This window comes from Mastomys coucha, unplaced genomic scaffold, assembly GCF_008632895.1.
Source record: "Mastomys coucha isolate ucsf_1 unplaced genomic scaffold, UCSF_Mcou_1 pScaffold16, whole genome shotgun sequence".
Taxonomy (NCBI): domain Eukaryota; kingdom Metazoa; phylum Chordata; class Mammalia; order Rodentia; family Muridae; genus Mastomys; species Mastomys coucha.
This window is the reverse complement of record NW_022196898.1, coordinates 92,520,026-92,536,858: the sequence shown is the minus strand read 5'-3', so window position 1 is coordinate 92,536,858 and position 16,833 is coordinate 92,520,026. Positions and strand designations below refer to the sequence as shown.

At 40.1% G+C, this 16,833-nt stretch overlaps 2 long non-coding RNA genes across 2 annotated transcripts; both read right to left on the bottom strand.

The window, feature by feature from the left end:
- Positions 1–257: 257 nt before the first annotated feature.
- Positions 258–7,390, bottom strand: LOC116093901. Its single transcript, XR_004119882.1, has 3 exons — positions 7,276–7,390; positions 376–449; positions 258–275 (listed from the first exon to the last, which is right to left on the bottom strand). It is a non-coding gene; the product is annotated as an uncharacterized LOC116093901 (long non-coding RNA).
- Positions 7,391–8,752: 1,362 nt separating this feature from the next.
- On the bottom strand, positions 8,753–16,786 carry LOC116093900. The gene is made up of 3 exons (XR_004119881.1): positions 16,706–16,786; positions 13,763–13,930; positions 8,753–8,869 (listed from the first exon to the last, which is right to left on the bottom strand). It is a non-coding gene; the product is annotated as an uncharacterized LOC116093900 (long non-coding RNA).
- Positions 16,787–16,833: the final 47 nt, after the last annotated feature.

Sequence of the window (16,833 nt, the reverse complement as noted above, 5' to 3'; positions counted from 1 at the left end):
GGCACAAGAGTGGAAGAGCTCTGCTGTGCTTCTTGCTGGCTGCAGTATTGGATGAGCCAGCCTGGGGCAGGGCAGGAAAGCTCAACCTGGTGGTATGGGTGCAGGAGGGCCAGCCCGTTGACCAGCTCAGATACCTATCATGCCCACATCCAGGGCTTTGGATTGGCCCATCCCAGCATCTACCCAATCAATGAACTGCTGGAGTGCACAAAGAACTGGGGGAAATACCTTGGTATATTTGTGTCTCCATTTTCAGTCAGCAAAAACCATGTTACCTGTCAATGTTCAAGTGGAAAGCATAGACCTGAAATAACAACATTCAGCTTAAAGGGAAAGATCAACTGTATCTCTTTCTCACAATGTTGGAGGTCCTACCTTCCCAGAGACAAATATCTCAAACTGTGCAAATCAGCTAATTTGTTTCATTGTTTGTTAGCATTTGTGAGTCGCTGTTTAAAAAAAAAAGAGAGAGAGAGTGAGATTAGAACCAATCACCTAAGGAACTTTAGGAACTCACTGACAATCACAATAACTCCCACAAGGCAGATTAAAAACAGAAAGCTGTCTTTATTCATGAAAACATACGATTGGTACCCGGTGAGCAAAGCCAGATTATTTGGTCAAAAATGGTCCTTTGCCTTTCATGTAAACTTTGAGAATAACTAGTTAATATGTGTTAAAAACCAAAGGAGATGTTGATAGAGATTATTTTGTGTGTGTGTGTGTGTGTGTGTATTATATATATCAGTTTAGACAAAACTGTTTTTACCTCAGTACAGAGTCTAACATTGTTGAATATTGGGAATGGCCATTTATTTAGATGTTTAATTTTCTTCAGTAATGTTTTCAGTGTACAGCTATCATGCTTATTCTCTCAGGTTTGCTCTGACTCCATTCATTCCTTCATATCTATGATCCATCTAACTGTGTAGCATTATACTATAAACAATGTAGCATAATATTTATATACTACTTATATTACATTAGGTATTCTTAGTAACCTACAGTCTATTACAGTATATGAGGGATGAGTGTAGGCTGTATGAAAACATTGGGCTGCATAACTGACTTTTGTAACCACAGATTCTGGAACTCACAGATGTCCTGAGAGCAATCCCCTTTGTATTTGATTACTTCCAACAACAATGCAAATGGAATTAGTTTTTTCAATTTCATTTTCATATTTTCAGCAATTAAATAGAAAGTATTTGTGCATATTGATTTCATATTCTGTGAAACTCCTTACACTCTACTAAAAAGTTCTTAATTCCAATTAATTAAAATTCTGCTCGGTGTTTTCTAGTCATAGGACCACATGTTCTGCAAATAGGGGCAGCTCCGGTTCTTTTTCTCTAATATGGATGCCTAGCTGCGCTCCCTTTCTTCACGTCCTCTCATGTGCGTGGTGATAGCAGACACCTCGGCCCCACATCCAGGGCTTTGGATTGGCCCATCCCAGCATCTACCCATCTCCATCCTCACAGACAAAACACTGTGCTTTCAACACTGCCAACATGGAGCCCAGAGATGTCGCAGATGTCCTTGACTGGGATGTCTTACTCTTGGTTTGTAGAGAGGCTGGTTTTTGTTTGTTTGTTTGTTTTTTGTTTTCTTTCTTTTTTTTTTTAATGAAATGAAACCAAAAAAAATCCTGAAATATTGGGCTGGTATCTGAAGATACAAAATTAATGTCAGAACTGATCTGACCTTTTATGTCCATTAGGGTTTATTTCATGTAATTGGGAGACCCAACATTTAGGGTATATATGTTTACAGTTGCTATATTTTATAGGTCAGTTGTAGAAGAGAATGGGTTATGGTGGTAAAAATGTTTTAACAGTATATCTAGATTATAGATAGAAGTATATGATGCTATAAATTTAGTAAGAAAAGTCACTGGGTTACATAGTTATAGTGGGTGAATTTTATGGTATGTAAATTATATCTTACTAACATGGCCTTTGAAAAGATTACAGGGTAAGTTGTTCTATACTTCTTACTACATTAAAGCTGAAAATTCCTAGACCTGATCCTATTTATTGAACTTCAGTATGTTTCTGTTAAAGTCTTCTGAAATTGTTTTATTTAATTATCACAATAACCCTTAGAAGTAGGAATTATTTTCCAACTTAGATATGTAGAAATGGTCACAGAAAAAAAAATAAGCAGAAATTCAGTCACTAGAGGAAGAATATAGAGAGGAGGAATGTGAGCCCCTTGTCCAGTGGCGAGGTTTGTGATCTTAATAAAGCATAGCACCTCTGTGCAAACTTTTAAGTAATTTCATTCTGACTTTGCTTCCTTTGTGAAATATACAACCTAGCTCCCCTTAAGATTCTGCAGGCATTATTGAGTTTCTTCACCTTTCTATGTTTTCTTTTTTATTTTATGCCTTTTTTTCATCTGTTCTATTCGTCTTCCTGTTTTCATCTCCAGCTGCAATTTAATGCCCACTTGCTTCAGGTAACTACAGCAGTACTTGACATCTTGGATCAACAAAACAGAGGACTCCAGGCTCAGAAAGATTTCCTCCTTGGAATTTGTAAAAGCAAATTTTCCATATATTAAATATTGCATTGGATCTACTGCTAATTTGATCTGCTATTGAATGTGGTGGCTTTTAAGTAATGTATAAATTAGCGCTTGAGTGACTACTCTAGAAATCCATTCGTCTCTGCTTGGTTTCATGTGAGGCATAGTTTATTCTACAGGTTAACTTTCTAAAGTCAATCCTCTTCTGAAGTCAAAACACTAAGAAGAAACAGACTTTGTAAACAAGTAATGACGTTTTTCAATAATAACAAAAACCAGCTTAAAGTTTGAAAGTCTACTAGGCAAGCCTGAAATGTGGGAACAATTTATAATTGAAGATCTCATGTTTCATTAAATTAAATCTCTTTGAGGTATCATCAGACAAACTTGATAATTCTCTACCGCTGCCCCTCTCCCAGGAAAGATGCACTTGACAGTGCATTTGAATCATGTGCCTGGGGGTGGGAGGGTAGCTCCTTCTATCAATTTAAGGAGAACTATATTCTCTGACACCAAAGAAAACTGGTCTTGCTTTGGGGAGGGTTTAGAGCTGGGGAAATGCAGAAAATAATCCACAAGTAAATAGGAAGATACCTTCATCCTATACCTGGGCCTGAGCTGGTTGTAGGTTAGCCTCTTGAAGACTTACTCAGGTGTGTACACTCTTTGGAAGACAGTAAAAAGAAGATCCTTGGCCAGAGTGTGCTGCTGTAAGGATTTTCAGCTGTCTGTCAGCAGTTGCAAAGGCTGTTCTTTGGCTAAGCATCTATGAGGTGAATCAAGATCTGTTAAAACCTCAGTGGAAGCCACTTATGCGGACAGTTAGCAAATGGTGCCCTTGCTAGCATGGCTGTAAACAGTTGTATACCTGATCAGATGTAGAAGATGATGTGATTTTCACTTTGATTAATAATTCTTTCACTACCACCATCTTCTTCCTTATATCTAAAGCCCATCATGGCTTCTGATCTCACTTATTTGTCTAAGGGTTTATGACAATTTCTCTCTTTCACAAAATCTACAAGCTCAGCTACTTTTGCAAAGTGGTAGTGATTAGGACCGAATCGGGGGTCACAGGATGTGGTCCATGACCAAGACCACAGGTTGGCAAGTAGCAAGGGCCAGACACCCTGCAGACCTGAGGCCAGCTGCTCACACCATTGCTTCTGAGGTAGAATGCCCCAAAATAAAGCAGTGACAGATTTGCCTCCTGGCACTGTCTGAGGTGTGAAGGCCAAAGTGGTGGGGACAGACCACCAGAGAAGAGTTATCTTAATACCACACTGGGAGGTGGTTTCCTGTACTGCACACAAGAGAAAGCAGCTCGGCGTGCCCCCAGAAAGCGAATCTTGTTCAGGGCTTCGGGATAGCTTACCAGCCTGAGTATTGAGAGAAACTAGGCCCTCTTGGTGTGAGATCCTGAAGGAATATTGTATATGCTGCGACATAGCCTGTGTTTTCCAACATGACCTATGATAGTGTGACTATTAATGTGTGCATGTATACTTGACACATCAGAGTTTCAGGGGAGGAGGCAAGAGAGTTGCAGCAAAATATTAGGGTATCCATGATGGAGTTGGTGAGGACTCTGACCTATCCCTTAAATGTTGCTAGCCCTCTGAAGTTACACTTTTATCGAGATTCACTATTAGTTTATATGTAGTTATAGCCATGAGAAGGGGCTGTCATTGTAGTAACAAGAAGGACTCCCTTGTACCAGTAGCATAGAAACCCCAACTCTCTACAGATGTTTTTAACATTTTCCTTCCTATTCCTTCCTAGTTCTTTTTCTTGGTTGGTATCCCACTGTATGTGTCCTTGGAGACCAGGGTAGAACTGCCAATAGCCACTGGCTGAGGGGCCCCATGCTTTCCATTCGAGGGCTTACAATTCCACATCTGAAATTTGGTTTGGATTGAATTTTGGGCCACAATTCTCACAGATTCAAAAGGAAAAAAAGTTCCTCTTCAAAAAGGTTCTTTGTTTTAACGTTGCAAATAGAAAGGGGGAAATCATAAGTCAAATCCAAATTACTGTTATTGTTGATGATTATTTATAAGCATAATTTTTCAAGGACCGCTGTTCCAATGCACAAGTCATGACTACAAAATAAACAGAAACCGCTGCTCTGGAAGCTGTAAGGACCAGGGTATGGATGGTGGGGCAGGAACTTGCGTCTTAGAGCAACCAACTCAGAAGGGTTTTCCACATCTAAGAGGGAGTCTGTCCTCCATCTACCTCCATAACACTTTAGTGTTTAAGAAAAAGACTGATAACGAGCTAACAGGGACTGTTACTTACTGCTTACAAACCACTGTAAATTTTCAGATACGTAAATTTAAATGAAATTTACTATCCTTTTTATCCAGGGCTGGGGGAAAACTGAGGCTCAGCAAATTCAGTAACTTACTCAGCTTCCCACAAGGCTGCCACAGACGCTGGAGCTGACTCACACACCTAAGCTAACCTCATGCTCTCACTAGGACTTCACTAGGAGAGTTTAAACAAATCTTATTGGCTAGGAGTCTCTGCCTGGATATCCTTTCACCATGGAGTGAAGGGTTGGAAGTTGCTGAGTCCTGGGTTTATGCAGAAATTTCTCGCCCGTCACAATACCGGGGCTGGGCGCTATACTACTTCCCAGCTTCACTGAGTAAAACACAAATGGATAGAAACACTTTGGCAGTTTTTTAACATGCCATAGTTGCTGATACTGAGAGTGAGGATGTAGGACTCAGAGGGTCCCCATCTCTTGCTTTTCTGGGGCTGCTGTTGAGACTAAGAGAGTAAACCACATATTCCAGTCTCTGTTCTGGGAGTTAAAGCCAGGTGCAGTTCACACACAGCTTTCCTGTAGTACTTTAAAACTTACATTTTTTTTTTCTTTACTACTTAGTCCACATTCTGTTGTGACTCTCACCTCATCATCCCATATTGCCTTTAATTAAACTGTAATTTAGTGTAATACTATGATTCCTTCTAGAATAGGACTATTTAGCATCTAAATTGTATAGCACCTCAAAAAGCGAAAAGGCTTCATGGACACTCATAACATCACTAAGTATGATGTCAGATGACACGCTGCATGAACAAACTCCGAGGTTGGGAGAATCGGGGAGCCACAGCAGCCCCATGTTTCAGGAAGCACCAGATACACTGTCTGGTCATTTGTGTAACCCATTTTTGGCCAAGAGGAAATTTCAGCATGGTGTTAAATAGTTAAATTCCTCTTCATTTAAATCTACTTTCCACATCACAGTCTCTGTTAGAAACAAGGACAGGTCAGACAGAGGCGTCCCTACTCTACCTCACCAAAGGACAGTCTCACTTCCTTCTTTCCTTCAATAGTGGGAATGTGCTGAGTGCTTTCTTAGTTTTCCCTTTCCCAAACAACAGCAGAATCTACAGGCTGAGAAGCCTGGGAGTCGAGTGTAACCTGTAGCCAGCATCCAAAAGCTGCTAGCATGAAGATGCACCAGTCAATCCGTCTCATGGAAAGGAGACGTTTGTGATGAATGGCCTGGCAAAAAGAGACTCTCACCATGAGCACTGAAGATAGGCTACTCTAGCTCTGGTCTCCATCAAGGATGTACAGAGTTGTGAGAGACAGGAGTAAAAGAGTCTCCACAGACTAACTATCTTGTTATTAAGTGGTAGATAGAGTCTATTCTCATGGCTCAAGAGCTTATCTTTAGCACTTGTACAGCATATGCTATTTCCACTTTTACACACATATTCTTAATTCATCTTCTTGGAAGAATCAAGGCTGAGTTATTAATAGCTCCCTGTCCAGGCGCTGAGTCAAACTGGGTTACATACTGGCTTCCGTGTACTTGCAATATGACTTTGGACAGACATTAATTTCTTGGAGCCCCAGTTTCCATGCTTACTGGAAAGATATGAGCAGTATGTATCTTACGTCTTTAAGATTAGATAAGATAGTTGCATAAAATATTTGTCTCATTGTCTCAGACAGAATAAGTGCTTAATAAAAGACAGCTGTAAATGGTATAAATATTACCATTTAAGATGTCTCTCTGCTGCCCTCCTAGAAGGATGCCGATGGACATGTGAAGGGAGACCTGGATGGCTGCATAGGAGCCTGACAGCCTGGTTTAGTTATGGCTCCCACTGAGTTAGCCTTCTGCCTACCTATGTAGGGATAGAGCCCGCAGCTTCTCTTCATCACATGATTCTTCTAATTGTCTTATTGATTGCACACTGCCTGATGTCAGCTGCCAGCAGAACATGACGGACATGGCCATCAAGCAACTTAAAGCTTGATGGAACTTAAAGCCAAACCAGAATGAGATGTCATTGTTTCATGATACAAGATGGGAAGAAAGCTTTTCTTAAAGATACTTTTTGGGGGGTAAATTCCCCCTTTCAAGTAAAATAACACTGGCTGAAATCACTGGGGTATGCCAGCCGCATCAGGGCATCATTAAAGAAAAGCTTCCACTAAGCAATGTTTATAATTTCAGAGTTGTTTAGAGTCTATGGTCTAATTTCTGCCATGTGTTCTCTCATTAACAGTTTGAGGACCGCCCTACTTTTTTTTTTTAATCAACTGAGCAACACAAACCGCCACTTATGGGATGGCATCTCCCAAAGGAGAGAGGCAGTCTTTCATTGAACTGGGAGGTTTCCTTCAGACACCATTATTTGCTGACTATCATCTCTGTCAACTATCTAACTGGATGGAGACAGAAAAAAAAAAAAAAAAAAAAAAAGAACACTTACCAAGGGAAGAGCTCAACCTCAGGCTCCTCTTGTCCAGAACTTGTATTATGAGTGAGTTGTCTGTCATAAGGTAGTCTGGCTTGCTGGTAGGAACATGCTTTTATTCATGTTAAACCTTCAGAATAGGATCTAAATGGGCAGTATGCAAAGAAGATATAAAAATGGCTGGTGAGTCCATCAAATACTTAGGACCCTGAGCCAGCCAGGAACTTAAAGCCAAACCAGAATGAGATGTCGTTGTCACTCCAGATAGAATATCAATTATCAAAATCACAAAAATTCATGTGGCAAAGATTAGGAGAAAGCAGAACTCTTGCCCACCATTGATAGGAATTGATAGGAATATCCCACTATTGATATGAATATTATAACGTCACCATTATGAAAAAGAATATAGAGGAAATGAGTTAATAAGAATTAGACAGCTATTTAATTCATAGCAGTCAAGACATGGACATGACCAAAGTGCCCATCAATGGGAGAAATGGATAAAGAAAATGTGATGTATGTGGTGGAGCATAATTTATGAATGATTCATAAAATATGAACTCATTCATAAAAATGAATCTCTCTAATTTGTGTCAATGTTGATGAAACTGTAACTATGTTACATGAAATAAAAGATAAATATGTGTTCCTCTGCATTTGTAGAAACTACACTATCAACCTCATAAAGGGAGTCCACTGTGATCAATAGATTTTGAGAAAAGCAGTTGAGGGGAAGCAAATATTCCCCAAAGGGCACTGAAAAGAGAGAGGTCGGCTGGTGCTCCATAGAACAGGAGGGTGACCAAAGTCTCCAACAATCTATAAACAAAACAACCAGAAGGATCCAGAGGCTCCCACACATAAATTAGTTGTGTTTGAGAAAATGAAAATGCTAATTTCTCATACCATACACATTATTGAATTACTATACTGACCCTTCATAAACACGCACAAATGTGTCAATAAAAAGAGAGGTCAAACAGAATTGAACCAGGAACATCGCTGCAGCTGAGCCAAGCACCACAAATGGTTTAAGATGACCTCAGGGCCAACAGGGCAGTGTTCTCCATGAAGAGTGACAGGGAGGCCATAGGCAGGAACAGCTGAGCTCTGACCCTACCCACGGACTTTCCAGAACACATCACTGGACACGTTATTCAAGCATTCTCAGTGGTCTGGCTATATGAACGATGGCCTAACAAGGGCAAGTGCTCAAGGAAAAATAAAATGAGTAGTGCTCCTTTAAAAATGAATTCACCCACTGGGCAGTGGTGGCGCACCCCTTTGATCCCAGCACTTGGGAGGCAGAGGCAGGCAGATTTCTGAGTGCAAGGCCAGCCTGGTCTACAGAGTGAGTTCCAGGACAGATAGGACTATACAGAGAAACCCTGTCTTGAAAAAACAAAAAATCAAAAAACAAAAAACAAAAAACAAAAAAAATGAATTCACCCACATACAATGCATTTCAAACCCTAACTCCTGCCTTGGTTTCGTTGAGCAGGAGTTGAGATGCTCCTCTTGTGTTGATAACATGGAGTAAGAGGTGAAATGCTCTGCTCCTCTTGTGTTGATAACATGGAGTAAGAGGTGAAATGCTCTGCTCCTCCTGTGTTGATAACATGGAAATAGGATTAGGAGATGAGACTTGGTAGAGAAGGTGAAATCTTGATGATCCAGACCTTTTGGTCCCTGGCTGACTTCCATATTCATGTGCATGCTGAAGTCAGGTATCAGCCTCAGCAGAGATACCTCAGTGCTGCCTCTCAGGCCTTCTCAGGTCATAAAGGAAACACGGGAGTGAGGAACTTGGCTTTGGGGATGCCATGGCATCACTGGGGTCGGGAGTATGAGGAAAAATCACAGACATTCAACCCTCGCATCCACGCCTCTGCTGACTCATCCATGCCTCCCTTCCTCTACTCTCACAAGCATCCTTACCCTACGTTCCCCAACCTCTGGCCACATTGGGAAGCCACAAGGACCATTCTTGCCTGTGTGCTGTCACCACCATTACTTATTGCTGGGAGTGCACTAAAAGCTTTCCTGCCCTTACTTCTCTTCTGACCTCTGTGAAATTATTTGCTCTCCCACAACAGTCTCTGAAAATGCAAACCAACAAAAATCTGCTCTTCTCATCTCTTGCCTGACACTCCTCACAGGCTATTGGAGATGTCATTCTGTGGCCTAGAGATATATGGTCTTCCTGGTTCTTCCAGAGATGGATATTTGCCCTTAATCTTGCTGAGTTCCTACCTCCCATCCATAAAGTAGCGATAGGAACAATACTGATCTCTAAAGGTTGCTGTGAGGCAATGGGTGGAGGTTTCCATGAGACACTGAGTAAAAAGTCTTGGAACCCTTACACACCAAGTGCTAAATGAATGTCACTGTTGCTGGCTTTAGCACTCAGACCCTACATCACAAACCCTTCAGTCCCAGGAATAAGCCATGACGTGTCTCTCTTATTTCTGAATTTTTGTGCCTGACATTTTCATTAGCTGGTTTGATTGAATATTCATTCATTGGATTGTTACTGGACATCTGCATCCATGGCATGAATATCAACCAATGAGAGTGAGTACCCAGGGGACAGCCAACAACAAGACACAGTACATGCTAATGCATGTCAGTTTTATATTCTGGATATGATGGGTCAAGGAAAGCTTACTTAGCAAGACCCTGTCTCAAAATAAGGCAAAGGGCTGAGCATATACGAATGCTGGCATATGAGAGGCCATGGGTTCGTGATCCCAGGAGGGACAGGAGAGTTGATCCAGACAACGCATCTAATTGTTTGTATAAACACCTCAGTATTATAGTCCCCCTAATACTTAAGCCTGGTAGCTGGCCTGGCTGTCTATAGAGACCCAGTGGACCCAACTGAAAGGGACAGACAGAAGCCTGCTGAAAGATGCCTAAGACACAGAAGTCACTAAGGCCCAATAATTAATGCTAATTCAAAGTAAAAGCCAACTAGACAGGCAAGTTCTGGGATGTATTTTTTTCTTCTTTCCCTGAGAAATTGTGAAGCTCAATTCCAGCATTCTGCATTCAGCAATTGGCTGCTTTACCCATTTTTCACTGGAGTTAGTATAGCTTTTGCACTCAGATGTCATGACCTGACAGATCACATATTAAATTATAGGGCAGGGTAAGAAAAAATGATTCTATTTCCAGTCCTTGGTGTCACTTTTCACTTCTCCTTTAAGGCACAATGGCAGGGGCTTCTTCGTTATTATTTTTAAATTACAAGTCAGCCCCGGACATGGCTATTCCTTGTTCCTTCTAATAAGGTTCCATATAAATTGCACAGTCATAGTGAATAAGTGGTTGTAAATACCAAAGTCAACTCTGACTTCAAGGACCCAGTCTTGTGGCTGTGATACAAAGCAGTGTGTTCTAATAGATGTTTACCTTGTCAAAATAATGTCCAGTGTAACAGTAAAGCAATAGTAACCAGGTGGTATGTGCATCCTAGTAAAAGGCCCTTCTCAACCTAGCCACAGTGAACAAATTAAATCACAATGGAAAACTGTTAAATTCAAAGAGAACACCTAAAGCTTAAAAATAGTGATTCAAAGTATGGAAGTGGGTACAGAGCATCTAGAATTTTCACACATTGCCAAGGAGTGTGTTAAATGCTTTAAACACAACACTGTGGAAGTTATACATTCAGCAATAATTATCTTATAATAGTGTGGCCGAACACTTCTATTACATTATTGTCCAGAAAAAGCAATTCTCTATGTATATGAAGGCTTGTACATTAATACTCATTACAGGCATATTCATAACATCAAAAGTGGAAACATCCCAGATGTTTAACAGATAAATGGAGTAAGCATGGCGTGTCCCTAACATGAAGAGCTACTTAGAAACGCAGTGGAAGGTGAGGTGATACAATGAGCAATCTCTTAAAAACTATGCTTGTCTAGGAAGCTTGCAGTAATGAAGAAGGGCCTCTGATTCCACTCATGTGACGTTCTACAACAGACAACTTTGTGATGTCAGGGAGCAGACCATCGGATCCCTAACATCAGGGCACCAGGAAGAAACTAGCATGCTGGATATGTATTTGATTGAGGTAAGGAATATGGCTATGCAGACACGAATAGTTAGTGCATTTTACTGGTGGCAAACATACTGAATATATTAGTAAACTATATGCTGAAAGTTGGCTTTTCTTTCAAACAAGATTTTCAAATGTTTGCTACCTAACAAAGTAATCTATCACAAAGTAAGCACAATGAAATTCATCATCTATGAGAAATAGTAACAACCCTGTCATTAAAGTTAAAAGGACTTTGTTTTATTTTTTATTAGCTTATTTATTCACTTTACATCCTGATCACAGCGCCCACCTCCTCTTCTCCCAATCCCACTCTCACATCTCCTTCCCCAATGACCCCCTTCTCCTCTTCTCAGAAAATGGAAGCCTCTCATTGGTACTAACTCATCCAGGTACATCAAGTCACCACAACACATCCTCTGCCACTGAGGCCAGACAAAGTAGTCCAGCTAGGGAGGAAAGAGATTTAAAGGCAGGCAACCGAGTCAGAGAGTTCAGCCCCGACTCCACATGAAGACCAAGCTGAACATCTGCTACAAATGTGCAGGGGAACTTGGTCTAGCCCACGCATGTTCTTTGGTTGGTGGTTCAGTCTCTGTAGGCTCCCATGGGCCCAGGTGAGTCGACAGGGTAGGTCTTCTTGTGGTGTCCTTGACCCCTCCAGCTCCTTTAATTCTTCTCGGACTCTTCCACAAGACTCCCCGAGTTCTGCTTGATGTTTGGCTATGGTTTTCTGCATCCATTTCCATCCGCTCCTGTATCAACCCTCTCAAAAGACAGTTATGCTAGGCTCCTGTCTATAAGCATAGCAAAGTACCATTACTACTGTCAGGGACTGGCTCTCTGCCATGGGGTAGGTATCAACTTGGGTCAGTCATTGTATGGCCATTCCCTCAGTCTCTGCTCCATTTTTATCCTTGAATATCTTGTACACTGGACAAATTTTGGGTTGAAGATAGAGTATAGATCTAAACAGAGAATTCTCAACAGGGGACTCTGTAATGGCCAAGGAATACTTAAAGAAATGTTCAATGTCCTTAGTCATTAAGAAAGTGCAAATCAAAATGATTCTGAGATTTCATCTTACACCAATCAAAATGGCTAAGATAAAAAACTCAAGTGACAGCAAATGCTAGCGAGGATGTGGAGCAAAAGGATCACTAATCCATTGCTGTGTGGCAATATGGCAGCTAGTCAGAAAATGAGAACCAATCTACCTCAAAACTGAGTTATACAATTCCTGGGCATATACCCAAAAGATGTTCCATGACACCACAAGGACAATTATTTAACTATGTTCATAGCAGCTTATTCATAATAACCAGAAACTGGAAACAACCTAGATATCCTTCAACAGAATGGATAAGGAAAATGGATATGGAACATTTACACAATGGAATACTACTCAGCTATTAAAAACCAAGACATTGTGACATTTTTAGGCAACTGGATGGAACTAGGGACTTCATATTTTAAATGAGTGACTTAGTGTTTGAATTCAGACTAAATATAGCCCAGCTTTTTTGAGGCATTATACAGCACATCACTTCTGGATTCCATGTCTCCTGTGACATCACGTGCTCAGCCTATGGGCAACGTGGTAAGTCTTTGTGAGGAAGACAGAAAGGGGAAAAAGGATGATTATAATACAGAGTAATTGTTTTCAGTTATTTATAATGGTACGGGGCACTCTGGAAAATTTGTAAGATTCTGGATTCAGCAACTGCTGGCAAAGGAGCAGGTTGTGATGGGGTTCGGGGTGATGATGGCTTTCACTTGTACAGGAGAGCCTGAGGTGCCACTAATGTGTCAAGTAGGGGTGCTGATGGAGAGTTTGGGCTTACATTTTGAGTCCTTTTGGGGGTGGGAGGGAGTAAATTTCTATGTGGGAGTTGAAGCAGCGGGAATGGTGACAGTTTTAAGGAAAGATTAGAGAATGTAAGAATGGACCAGAGAGCCCTGAAAGGTCAGGAGTGGGAGATGTATGGTCCAGAGGAGTGGGAAGGGAGTGTCTGACACAGTCATGGAAAACAAGAATAGAGCCTGGGTTTGAGGGAGGGAGTACCCCTGTGTGTGCGGCAAGGGAGTCAAGGAAGAGAAAGACCTGACAGCCCCTTGGACTCAGACAATGGCGGTGAATGTAGGAGAAAGGCTGGGCTGAGTGATAACAGAGAGGAAACTGTGAGTCGTGGGGAGTTGACGGAGCAGGAGTCAGAGAGGACCACATGGTTCTTCATAAATGCTGAAGAGACTGAAGTATGGAGAGGTGACTGGCTGGCATCCCTGTAAGCCTGGCTGTAAAGCCAAGACAGACAGAAAGACAGACAGACGACAGACAGATTTCATCTCCACTCTGAGAAGTCAGTTGCCAAAACCAATTCTAGTATCAAACAGAGAAGCCTCCGTCTGGCCCTGGATCTAGAGACTTACCCACTTCTACAGCCACCATGTTCTTCCATCGTTGAATTGATCCTGTTTCAGAGCACCTCCACATGCCTGGCACGGGCTCATGTCCATAGAGTGGGCCTTGTGGCTTGCCTGCCCCTGGGCACTGAGGTGAATATGATCTTCAGACATATTTCTTATAAAAAAAATTCTCTGAAGTGAAAGAAAGAAAAGACATCTATTAGAATAATGTTGTATGGATATGTTATATTCTCATAGAAACTCAACTCCTTTTTGGCACTGCCTATACATTTAAAACAACGCCTGCCAGCCTGCAGTTTCCTGGGTCGGTCAGTAGCCCACCCTGTCCTTGGCTGGCACTAAGCTGGCACACTGTATTGGCTTACTGCCCAAGGTAGGCCCTGTGGCCACCACTTGCCTTTAGTGGCATAGCATGCAGCCAGGGTGACCTTTAGACAGTAACACCTGAATCTTTGCATTTATTTTCTCAGTGGAAGATCAGCATGATGTGCTGTCAGGACCCTGATTCCAATACTTATCCCTTCTACCACGTCTCAGTTTTCAACCACCAAATGAGAGGGCATCACCCAACACTGAGTGTAGTTATGAGTGTAGGCTAATCAAAATTCTATTTATATTTTGAAGTCACACATTATGTAGTGTGATTTATACGCAGAGGTTTAATTTGGAAAAAAAGGAGAAGCTAATGATTTTTTGTTTAAATCATGCAGTTAAGGGAATTGCAAGTAAGTCAATTATCTTGCATGCTTTTAACTTAGCCTAATGCCATTTGCCTTAATTCCCATTTGCTCCTTCGGGGTGAGTCCTTAAAAATGATTTTTTTTATTCAAAATGATAACTTTTATGTAAAATCCTAATGGTTGCCCTACAACAAAGCAAACGCAAAACAAAAGAAGCAAGCAACAGTTTAACTCAACAACAGTGAATTTTTTTTAATGAAAATTTTCTTATTTACATTTCAAATGTTTTTTTAGATATTTTCTTTATTTACCTGTAAATTTCTCCTTTCCCAGTTTCCCCTCCAAAAAACAAACAAACAAACAAAAACAACAAGAACAAACCCCTGTTGCCTTCCCCCTCCCCATGCCTGCCACCCCACCCTCTCCCACTTATTGGCCCAGTGAATTTTTTAAGACTTAATGCATACAGTAAAGTCCCATTTTACTGAAGAGCTTTCCCTATTTCATTTAGCATGTACAGATTCAGAATCTTACCCAAATATTATTTTGTTATTTTATTATTAACTACCTTAAATAACTCCTAGAAAATGGCTTTATGAATTGTAGTGTGGAGAAAATGAGTTTTATTTTACATTAGAACATGAGTAACTGAAAAGAGCATTGTGTAAACTTTGAACTAATTTGTAAGAAGAGCTAAGAAAGAGTGGCTGGCATTCTCCCTCTTTGACTGCTCCAAAAGCTGAGGGAATGAATTATGGGACATTCTTAGGTCAGGAACCAGTGAAAGTGAACGAAGCTCAGAGGAAAAGGGAAAACTGCACAGGGAGCCATTTTATGAAATACAGTGTTCTCAGTAGTGTCCCTATTAAAAGAGCAGTTATCTTACAGTCGTTATGGTAACGGCATCATTCCAAAACAATTCTATGATAAGCTTACTGGCTACTAAGCCATCTTTGTCTACAAACAGACTTCCTGTTGCTGATCAGTCAAATTTTCCCCAGGGGTGAGGAGAAAACATGGAATTCATATTCTCTGGATACTGTTAGATGTTCAGTATAATGAAGTTCTTATGCAAAAATATATCTCCACTTTCAAGATGGAGACCAAAGTTTCAGAGACGTTAACTTGACTAAAGAATGTAGCTAGTTGAATTAATAAAAGGATCAAAGTATTGCATCATATAAATAAGTTGCCCTACATAAAAAAGACAGACCTGAAATGTGACCTGTCAACACATGTGAAGATGTTGACCTTGGAGAAATGCCCAGGCCCTGACTTGTTCCACAAGAGGGTCCACAGAGCACACTGATAATTCTGTAGGATGTGTCTAAGACTCTGCATTCTCCAGGTATTCCCAGAGGATAAACTAGTCAGCCATTCTGTATGGCTCAGAAAAAAAGCAAATGGACCAGCTTCTGCACAAGCCTGCCCTTGATGTAAGTCTGGGACAGACCACAGCCAGCATGGCTGACCACAAATATTAGACAGTGAATGCCAGTGGCTTCTCCTGAAGACATACAGCTTGTCCTAGCTACTCAGTGTTTCCAATAAGGAACACGCCTGAAGGGAACAAATTAAAGACAAAAATATATTTTCATTTAGCATAAACCAAAAATATATGCAAAAATAATATTAGTAATAGTAATATTAGACTACATAAGAATTCAAGGGAAAAGGGGTTATAGAATGATACAATGTATAATTCACAAAAAAGATAGAACACTATTTCTTGTGCCATGTAATATTAATACCAAATTAATCATTAGAAAATAAGGATATTAAAAAATAATTACATTTATATAAAAATTATATAATTTATGTAAATTATATAATTCTATTTATACAGAAATGAATAGATCATAAATATGCACCTTACAGAAATAAAACATATTATCCCTTTGAATATATTTGATTATATAGTTGCCTACCATAAAAGGCCCAAATCAAAAAACAGTATTACAAAAAGCAGAAAATTTCCAGGTATTACTTTCTTATTGTAAGATAATATATTAAAATAAGAGGTTTAACTTCTGAAAATTAAACATATTCAAATTAGCCTAAAATCAAAATAAAAACATGAACTATTTATAAAATGATTCTTAAAAAAATAACTATCTTTAAATGAATATATTTTAACAGGCCAAATTCAGAAAAAAATAACACTTTTATTAAAAATAACTGAAATGATTTAATTTTAAATATCTTAAAAGGAATACTCAAATAACTCAGAAGAAAGTAGAAGCCAGGAATGGAAAATTATGTTTACCAAGGATCAGTTCTCATTACAGCTATATTCCTAACACATTAAAAGTGGGAATATCCCAGATCTTTAACAGGTAACTAGAATAACTTAACAATGGAAAACTACTTAGCAACACAGTAGAATGAAGCACT